The sequence below is a fragment of the Mandrillus leucophaeus genome, unplaced genomic scaffold (assembly GCF_000951045.1).
Source record: "Mandrillus leucophaeus isolate KB7577 unplaced genomic scaffold, Mleu.le_1.0 Scaffold80, whole genome shotgun sequence".
NCBI lineage: Eukaryota > Metazoa > Chordata > Mammalia > Primates > Cercopithecidae > Mandrillus > Mandrillus leucophaeus.
This window is the reverse complement of record NW_012108697.1, coordinates 5,650,187-5,658,336: the sequence shown is the minus strand read 5'-3', so window position 1 is coordinate 5,658,336 and position 8,150 is coordinate 5,650,187. Positions and strand designations below refer to the sequence as shown.

Here is an 8,150-nt window from a genome sequence, read left to right as displayed (position 1 = left end):
GCGGGCCCGTGGCGGCGTAACCGGGCTCCAGAGGCTGGTGAAGCCGAGGGGCTTCCTCCCAGCCCATCTCCCGAAGCGTCCGCCCTGCAAATCTGCCGGCCCCCGAGAGGGGTTTGGAACCTTAGCGCCCTAGTCTAAGTCAACTTCGTGTGCGTAATAAGTCCCTCCGCCCCGCAGCCCCCCTCCTCCGGCCGGCTCCCGGAGGGAGTATTTTTAGCTCTCTCGCCTCTTTTCGCCGCTGCTGTTTGGCTCTAAATGACGTGATGCCAACGGCCCCCAGATTTCCCCGAGAGCTTGGGGCGCTGCGCTGTGCCCACTTTGGCTGCAGAGACTCTGCTCCAGGCCCTCGCCCGTCTCCAACAGCTCGGACAGGCTGGGGTGACCTCCGGCAAACTCCGTGCGACCACCCGCCAGGCCCTCCGTTGTTCCCCTCGCAAAGAGAGGCGGCCCACGGGGGCACTTTATCCCACCCACCCCCTCTCCTCCCCTCCTTCTGCCCGGTCTAGGTCTCTGGGTACGGAAAACGGCGGGCCCTACATCTGCCTCGTTTTATGGGGGGCGCTCGTCGTTGTTTTCTGCTCGCTGCACACAATGCCCGCGCGTCACGGCAATCCGCGTGTGCACAGCAATAACGCGAGTTGGGGGGCGGGTCGTGCGTGCGCCCGGCTCGGGCACTGCGGGTCGCTCTGCGCGCGCGGGGCTTGTTTTGCTCCAGAGCTCTGCTTTCCGAAACGCTTACATCATTCAGTCGTTGGGGGAGGGAGCGGGATCTGGGCGTTCCGATAGGGTTCCAGCATCTACCGGGTCCCTGGTTTCTGGAAGGCAGCAAGGACCCTAGCTTTTTAGTTATTATTATTGGGGGTGGGGTGAGGTAGTTTGTTGTGTACTTTTTTTTTTTTTTAGGTCACTACTGCAAAAGGGCATCGCTGGCCGACTCAGGTGCACAACCTCCCCGCCTTCATTTCAGTGAGTTCCCCTGTAATCACTTGATCTCGGTTTCTCCGCCTTCTCCTCCTCCCCCCTCCCGGCTAGAGACACATGGTTTTCACATGGAGACAAACTTCTTTCCTCCGACTGGACTTGACCTAGCTGCGTCATTCAGCCAATCGGCAGCTCCAGCCTCTTCTGACGTCACGCGTTGCTGAGGCCGGAGGCTGCGGGGGTGGAGCCAGGATGCAAGCCAGGAAATCTCCCGGAGCTGTAGTGAGGCCAGCTGGTCCAGTCTCTTCTTAAAGGGACGCTTTTCTCTCCGGAGATGAGTGTCGGGCCCCGATTCTCCATTTCGGGTTCGGTGAGACCTTTCTGAGATGCACGGTGGACCCTGGTCACGAGTTAACACGTTCCATTTTTACTGCTGTTTGCAAAGTACTTACTTGGCAGGAGCTTGCCTTATTTTCCATCGTAGCCAGAACTGCTTTTCGTTCCCTTGTTGAGGTTTCCGTACTGGTAGTGTTCACCAAGTTGTGGCCACATTGCTGAATTATTTCTAGTGGAGAGGTTGAGTTTTCTTGGAGGAGGGGTTCAAATTAAGTCACCCGTTGTTGACTGTTTGCTGTGTGCAAGGCAGGGGGATTCCCTAGGAAAGGCAGGTACATTCTCCCAAAATTCCAACTGATGTGAATCTCTACGGATCACAAATTGAAGGCCTCCAGAAATATTAATCAAGAAGGCTGTGACCCTGTTACCATAAATTCAGAAATTATATGTAAATAATCTCTGACATCACCTATACGCATTTTGAGTCCAGTGGAAGGGTGGGAATTAAGGACTGACTCATGAGTAGAAAAAGATTTTGGAAAAGGTTAAAACTAAAAGAGAAGAAGAGATCCATAAAGGGATGTTATGTGCATAAGAGCTGACTGGCAGGTAAGTGAAAGAAGCTGTGAGAGCAGGTAAGGTCTGGAGGAGAGAAATGGGCTTCCTAGTGTCTGGGGGAGGTTGCTTTGGAGGCAACACTTAAGATAGGGAAGGACGATCAGATGAGAGTAGAAAACCATAAGGCTTCTTGGAGTGGATCACCTGGGTTTGAGGGTGGGGTGCTTTCCTAGGGGCATGGAGAGCCCAAGAAGCAGCCTCTTCCTCCTGGCAGGGGAAGCTGCTGTTGTGTGGTGTCATTTGGCCCCACCCTGCCTTCCTGACTTAATCTCCTTTGCCTTGCCCTGAAACCTCTGTGTCTGTCCGGCAGATCCACCAGCAAGCAGGCTTCACAGTCGAACCTCTGTGCTTGACTTAGACTCTTCTACTGTCTAGAATGCCTTCATTCTCTTATTCCCCTAGGGATATCTGTATCCTACCTTCTCTTCAAGACTTAGGGCAGTTCCCACCTCCTCCAGGAAGCTGCCCCTAGGTATTTCAGCCCATTTGGCTCTATTTCTTAAGTCATTGTACTTGAGAGAATGAAACCTTTGCAGTCACATGGAGCAGGGCCCAGCTTGCTACTCTACTGCTTACTGGCTTTGTGACTTTGTACACAACTTACTTAGCCTGAGGTTCCATTTCCTTTTTGCAAAATGGGGATAACAATAGTATGACCCTCATATCATTGTCAAACAACAAAATGAGGCACTGCACTTAAATATTTAACGTACCTGAAATATAATAGGTGCTCAATAAATAGCACCTTCTCTGAGCTTTGATAATCAGTACCATGCACTTCTCTACTTGCTTCCTGTGTGTTAGCTTTATCTTTACAAGGACATTATTAGTAACTTAGGAGAAAAGATCACTTACAGTATTCAGTGTATGTTACCCATTGCATATAGCACACCACTGGGCATACAGTAGTAGATCCTTAACGTAAATTTTTTGATTGGTTAGATTTGTCATTTACTAGCTATGGCACAAGGATCAGGTTTGGAGGCCAGGGAACACATGACAGCCTTTCTGAAGATTTGGAGAAGAGTCAGAAATACTGATCTCCAACTCCCTTGGGTGATGAGACCAATCCCTGTAAGAAGATGATAGTTGAGACCTGAAGAGCTGAGACTGCATCCTGTGAACAGCTGTGACCCTGAGAACAAATAAGAAAGTAGGAGACTAGAGTGACTTCTGCTGAAATTGAGGGCTTTGACGGCAACTAATGTTCAAGCTGGTCGCATTTTTGCATGGCAACAATCTTATGATGAATTCATACATTTTTCAAATGTACATTGAACGTCTACTATGTGCAGATGCTTCTTTCTGAAAACTCTGTAGGTTGAAATATGGTGGGAGTGGAGTAGGGTATTTGTCTTTAGTGGAGTTACGTGAAGAGCATTCTGACATCAGGCCCTATTTCCTCTGCATCCCAAATTATGTTCCCCAGGTTTAACTTATTTTTTCCAGTTTTAAATATGATCTCTGCTAACTGGTAAATACCAGAAGAAGGCTTTTTTGAGGATATTGTTATGGCTTTCAGAGTCACAGAGCTCCCAAGGACTGCATGCCCTGGAAAAGGGGATCCAGGAAAAGGGGACAAGGCCTTGGAAGTTAGAGAAGCTGAATTGAGCCATTCCTGGTTTGGGAGCAAAAAGGAGGCTCCATTAGCTACCAAGGCAAAACAGTAGCTGCTCATCCATCTCTCGTCTCTGATCAAAACACTCTCCCACGGACACATCCAGAAATGGGGATTCATCTGGGGATGCCTGGGCAAAAGTCTAGAGGTGAAACTGAAGAAAATGAAGAGGGTGCCGGCATGCAGCAGCAGCAGCAACTAATTGTATGGCATAATATCAATAATGGCTACCATTTATTGAACACTGACTGTATTGCAAGTATGAGGCTATGCATTCATTATCTCCCTCGATCTTCATGCTAACCTTCTGATGGATGCAATTTTATTACCCCCTTTTACGGAGGAGGGAACTCAGGAGCGGGGATGCCAGGTAATTTGCCCAAAGGACATATAGCTAGTAAGTGACAGAGCTGAGTTTTGAACTTAGGCCTCTAATTCCAGAGCCTGTGCTCTTAACCATATACACATGTACTCATTTTACAGCCAAGGAATGAAGTCCAGAGAGGTGAAGTGACTTACTCAAGGTCACCCAGGAACCTGAGGCAGAGCTGGTATTTGAAACACCTTGTTTATTGTCCAAGGTCTTCTTGTACACACCTTGCTTAGAAAAGGTTTAGAAGTGAGGCTGGAGACAGAATAGCCAACCAGAGAGTTTTTTTTTTTTTTTTTTTTTTGGTCTTTCAGAGTTGTTCAACTCTCCTGGCCTTAACTCAAGTTTAGCGCTCCTAGGAAACACCACCCCCCTCCTACTGCCTTTCCCAAGTCTGTCCTCTGGGCATATTAGAGGACTTGGGGCTGTTGCTATGGTACTGGGGCCAACAGCAGGTTCATCAAAAGCTGGGTCTTTTGCCTTTTGAAAAAAAAAACCAAGCCCTGCAGAAGCGAATTGGCCACAAAGATTTGCATCAGTCATTGTGGCTTGTTCTGTTTTAGATCCCCCTGCCTCCCTACCCCACCCCCTCCTCCCTACCACCACCACTTTCTATAAATACAGTTGGATAAATATTGATTTAAACTGGGTTTCTGGAGGAGAAGCACATGCTTGCCTTGGCTTGGTCTTCACTTAGATACCACCAGTATGTCAAGCCTGACACACCTAACCCCCGACAGCTCTGGCTTCCAAATGTCCTGTTTTGGGGAGATGAATTGTGGTTTTGTGGCTTTTGAGTTTTTTTTTTTTTTTTAAAGGAGAGAAAGAAAAAGAAATAAAAAAATAACAACCCAGCAAGAAATGGGAGTTTCCCTGCAGAATGAGGCAAGCAGTTTTCAGCAGGCAGAAATGTGGGAGCTTTATGGTAATCTGGCCTCCTAAACTATTCTTCTCTCTTCCAATGTTTCTTTCCGGTCCACTTCAGGTTTTTTTTTTTTTTTTTTTTTTTGAGATGGAGTCTCACTCTGTTGCCCAGGCTGGAGTGCATTGGCACAATCTCGGCTCACTGCAACCTCCGCCTCCTGGGTTCAAGCAATTCTCCTGCCTTAGCCTCCCAAGTAGCTGGGTCTACAGGTGGGTGCCACCATGCCTGGCTAATTTTTGTATTTTTAGTAGAGACGGGTTTTCACCATGCTGGCTAGGCTGGTCTCGAACTCCTGACCTTGTGTTCTGCCCGCCTTGGCCTCCCAAAGTGCTAGGCTTACAGGTGTGAGCCACCGCGCTGGGTCCAGGTTTTGTTTTTAAAGGAGGCAGGTAGTACCACAGAGCATCAGGTCCAGAAGGAGCCCCAGAGGTCACAGAGCATCCATCATCTGTACAGTCATGGAGTCTGAGACCCAGAGAGGGACACTGGCTTGCCCAAGATGACACAGCAGAGGCAGAACCAGGTCTTTCTGGGCTGTGTTCCCTCCCACCTGATATGAGAATCAGTTCCAGGTAGAGTCCCAACCTGGGCATTTGTTTCACAGGTCCAGTGCTCGTAAAGTCAGCAATTTTCAAACCTGGTTTACTGATCCCAGGGTGTGTCCGGTTATTGCAAAGGTCGTTGCAACATTCTCAATAGTCTTTCAAAATGAAGCTAATTTCAATTTGCCATACTTAGAAAAATACTGTCTTTTACATTTGGGGGGTGGGAGGAGGGAGGAGCTAGAAGGTGGTGGCAGTGTCCAGATGGCTATCCCAAGCCTTGACTGAGGAGGAGGAATTCAAGTCTCGGGGGATCCTGCTGGAGGTCAAGAGTGGAGCTCTAGACTCACAGTGGGGAGAGAGAAAAAAAGAGAGGGAGGGAGGACGGAAGGGAATGGGAGAGGCTTCAATTCCCCAGGGACAGACACCTGCTCTCTGGCTCTTCTAACTTAAAGGAAGCAATTGTCTCTGATGTCATTGTATCTGAGTGGCCTGGCTAGAGGTGTTAAAGCTGTCAACAGCTGACTTGATCTTTGTGGTCAAAAATAATGGGCATTTGCCACCATCATGCTGAGCAGGAGGAGGCTCCTTCTTTGCTTCCTCATCTTGGCAGAATGTGTGCTGGGCCCCTTGCTTATGAAATGTTTTGAAAGTTCAGGTGACCCTTGCTTTGAGCAATACACTCTAGGAAATATATGTAAACAGAATTCTTTTTCAAAAAAAATTCAGAGAAACCTCTTGAAAAGCCCTTGTGGCAACTATTTTAGTAAGATGTGGAATTACGTTGTGAGCCATTCTCCCTAAATTTGTGTTTATTCATTCATTTATTAATTAAAACATAAAGAGTATACATACTTGCTTAATGGGAGGCACTGGGCTAGGTCTTGGAGGTAGAGTCCCTGCCCTCATGGAGTGTGTTATTGTAGTGCCAGGTTTTAGAGGTAGGGTTCCTGTCCTCATGGAGTGTACGATTCCACTGCCAGGTTTTAGAATTTCACTTGTCTTAAAGTGAACCCCAACAATGCAGGATGGCATTTGACTTGAGGTTTTCTGTCTTTGGTTCTAGCCATCGTTATAGACTGAATAAAAATTTAGCCTGGGCTTCCTAAAGGAGTAGTTCCTTCCCTCCCTGTCTCTTCTATCTATGTTTAAAATATATACATATTTTTGGAGACAGGGTCTTGCTCTTTACCCAGGCTGGAGTACAGTGGCACAGTCTCAGCTCATTACAACCTCTACTTCCTGGGCTCAAGCAATCCTCCCTGCCTCAGCCTCCCGAGTAGGTGGGACTATAGGAGTGTGCCCCCTTGCCCCACTGATTTTTTTACTTTCTGTAAATACAAGATTTTGCTATGTTGCCTAGGCTGGTCTCGAACTCCTGGGCTGAAGCAGTCCACCAACCTCGGCCTCCAAAAGTGCTGGAATTACAGGCGGGAGCTACCGTGCCCGGCCTACAATCCTTTGTGTTTTTGTGTTTGTCCTTGTAATGTCTACAGATCTATTTTTTTTTTCTTTTACTGCCTGAGCTTAGGAAACTGTAAGCAACATTGTAAATAAATACATTCCACTGTCAGTTCTTTACAGATAGGGGCCTTCTGCACTTGGAGGATTGTCCATACCAGCATTCCTCCCAAGTCCACTCTCCTGTACAATATGCTCTTGGCCACAGACCTCTAATATCCAACTCCCGTGTCTGTAAGGAAATTTAGACACAGCAAAATTAGAAAGATAAACACACGGTCCTGAGGGAGAGGGAGATTGAGAAATTCAAACTAAAGCCAATAAAAGGGGATTTGGATTACCTACTATTTGAAATTTCTTTTTCTGTGTCTTTATTGCCATTAGCAAGGATACTTGAATAAAGATGATTTGGGAGTAGGAAGGCTATTGTATTGAAGTGGAGGGCATGCCCAGGGTTGCTCTGGGCAAGTGAAAGCTGGTGTGGACTTTGTTTTTATTTCTACAGGGGCCCAGAACTACCTTATGGTGCCCGTGTGTTATTTCCCTCTTACCTCCACTACAGCCTGACCGTCCTGCCGTATTTCTTGGCTCCCAAGACTGTGCGTGCCTTGCATACAACCTTCAATTTTTTCTAACAGTTGTAAAACTGAGCTATGTTCAACAAATAATTTCTAAAACCTGCCAGAGAGCCCAGCTCTGCGCTTGGTGCTTCCAAAGTGAAGCATGTATGATCTCCAGTTCCATGTCTATATTCTAGTTCAAATGACAGACATAGAAATCAGTCAACAATTTTTGTCTGTCTTCTGGGAGTGTGATAACCTTTCCCAAGAGAGCTGCTGACAAGCGCAGTGTCTTCTCTGTTTTCCAAAGGAATGGTGATAATGGCCTCCTGTTATTGAGCATTTACTATGGGCCAGCACAATGCTACACACTTTATATTAAATTCTCACAAACATCCAATATGCAGGTGCTGTAATAACCCTCATGTTGTAGATGAGGAAAGCCTTAGCTTTAGCAAGGCTAACTTTCCTAAGGCCACAGGCTAATAAATAGTGGAGTAGAGACTAAAACCTCAGGGTTTTCTTTCTTCCTAGAGAGACCTTAGGGCTCTGGGGAAAGCCATGGGGAGTAAGAAATGTGCAAGAGGCGAGAATTGGAATCTGGAGGCCGGGCGCGGTGGTTCACGCCTGTAATCCCAGCACTTTGGGAGGCTGAGGTGGGTGGATCACAAGGTCAAGAGATCAAGACCATCCTGGCTAACACGGTGAAATCCCGTCTCTACTAAAAATACAAAAGTTAGCCAGGCGTGGTGGTGGGCGCCTGTAATCCCAGCTACTCAGGAGGCTGAGGCAGGAGAAT

The 8,150-nt window shown here is 47.4% G+C and overlaps 1 protein-coding gene across 2 annotated transcripts in view; it reads left to right on the top strand.

Annotated features, from left to right (window-relative positions):
* Nucleotides 1-8,150, top strand: part of MXI1 (MAX interactor 1, dimerization protein) — an 83,040-nt gene that overhangs the window by 2,857 nt on the left and 72,033 nt on the right. The window contains exon 1 of one of the 2 annotated variants that reach the window (XM_011967552.1): nucleotides 65-149. The exons of the other annotated variant lie outside the window; for it this stretch is intronic. The gene's annotated coding sequence lies outside the window, so the exon portion shown is untranslated. Of the gene's footprint in view, nucleotides 1-64; nucleotides 150-8,150 lie in introns of those variants that run through there. 2 annotated transcript variants of the gene reach the window in all.